The following is a 1980-nucleotide window of genomic DNA, read 5'->3' as shown; positions in this document are numbered from 1 at the left end:
TCCTTCTGCTCCCTCTGGTTCATCTCCACTCTCCTTCGCCTCCCTTTCGCTCCCCCTTCCCTTTCCAGTGCGGTTTAAGGGGGTAACTTATAAACCAGGGGGGTAACGTATTCACACAGCTTTCGAGCACAGTGCCAGAGACGAACAAAGTCCAACAAAATCAGAGGAAGAAGACCTTGTCCTCTCTTTCTCCTCTCTTCAGCCAGCCCCACTCTGACATCTCATTACCTATTGTTTGTTCATTTAAGCTACTCATCCACTTTTTATTGCAGCATGTGTGTGAATGTTTGCCTTTCCTTATTTGTAAAGCCATTTGTGGACCTCATGTTATCTGATGCTTTTCCAAAAGGTGTAACATATAATCCAGATCTCTGTGCTGCTGTGTCCTCTCTGAGAAAGATATAGGAGAGGAAATGTTATTGACACCAAGTTCTGGAAGTTCTGAGCAGCACTTGCTTTGCTTTTGACTTCCTGTTGACATCATTTTAAAGTAGATCCATACCAGAGCCATAACAAGACACTACTGCTGCCTTGAAAAGTCTTTCCCCCCCACTCTGAGTTAAGAGAAAGGTTTGTATTGCTGTTTTAAGTGTGTGTATACCTGTAAAACTTCCAGGTTTGTAGTGGCTTACAACTCACAGAATGACCTAAATATTGGAAAAATGCTTTGATTTGACATCTAAGCTTGAGAAACAAAAGAACACGACTCTGTGGTGACTGCATTACAAGTTGTGCGCTTGTGTGTGTGCATGCACGGCAGTTGTTGCACATCCATTAGCAGGCCCAAAGTGGAGCAGGTGAAAGCAATAGCAGAATGGCACATATCATCTCCAAAAGTGAATCTTTTCACTTCAACTGAAGCAGAAAAGCAAGGTGGCAATTGCTGTGCCATTCAAGCACCCCTGACAGCTCATCTCTCTCTCTCTCTCTTTCTTGCTTCCTCTATCTCCCACGCTCTATCCATCTTTTATTTGCTTCAATAAATACATCTACTTCCCTCTGCTTGTCGCTGCTCCTCCTTGGCTCATTTCATCAATCACAGACGATGGAAGAGAGCTACAGATGGACACACAACCGAGTGGACTGTAATAGGAGGAAGGAAAATGCTGGACCTGCAAATGTGGTGGTTTTATAAAGACACACGCAGCCACAGGTCTACAGCACATGAGGACAAGCCACTCGTGCACTGATATGCATATTCTTATTCTTCTTGTTAGGTTTTTCTGTTTACTTTACTACAGACTCAATTTAACAGAGGGTGAAGGTCACAGAGAGCATAAACACATCACACTCAGAGGGTGGAGCCTTACAGTGAAGTATAAAGTATGGACTTATCTGCATTAATGTGTTACTTGTAACAGAAAACTGATCAAATGTGGGAGGAATCAACCAAAAGACCTTTGCTCTGAAGAAAAATACAGTTCCACCAGATGGGTTTTGTTAAGTAACTTGTACAGTGACACAGAGAAGTGTGTGAAGTCTGTAGAAAAACACTGTACAACATGTGTGACAGACAGAAAATCTGCGCATAACATCATTGTGTCGGTTTTGTTGTACTCTTTTGTGTTTCTGTGGTTTTATTTTCCCTGCCACCGTACATGTTTTCTTGTGTTAGTTAGTTTTATAGTTTGGTTACTTCAGGTTTGACTTTGACGTTGTTGCCTTACTGTTATATTTACTTCCTGCAGCTGTTTTTATTCCCTGTTTTCTTTAATTGTTTCCACCTAGGTCTTTAACTAACTTTTTTACCAGTTAGCTATTCTCATGTCCTTCTGTCTTCTTTAAGATCATCTGTTCACCCACCTGTTACCTGTTTTATTCTCCTCCTGTGTTCCTGAGGTTCTTTGTGCCCTGTTTACTTCTTTGTATTATTTTTCGACTTGGGTTTGTATTGCCAGTTTTGTGTAGCTATTCTGGCTGTCAGTAAGTACGTATCCTGCCGGACTCTATTTGAGTATACTGAAATGTAACAGTTTAAAA

The sequence above is a fragment of the Aulonocara sp. 'chitande type north' Nkhata Bay genome, linkage group LG3 (assembly GCF_057382095.1).
Source record: "Aulonocara sp. 'chitande type north' Nkhata Bay isolate Kocher_YH1m ecotype deep benthic linkage group LG3, A_spYH_male_GT1.1, whole genome shotgun sequence".
NCBI lineage: Eukaryota > Metazoa > Chordata > Actinopteri > Cichliformes > Cichlidae > Aulonocara > Aulonocara sp. 'chitande type north' Nkhata Bay.
The sequence above is the reverse complement of the archived record's forward strand: the minus strand, read 5'-3'. Positions refer to the sequence as shown.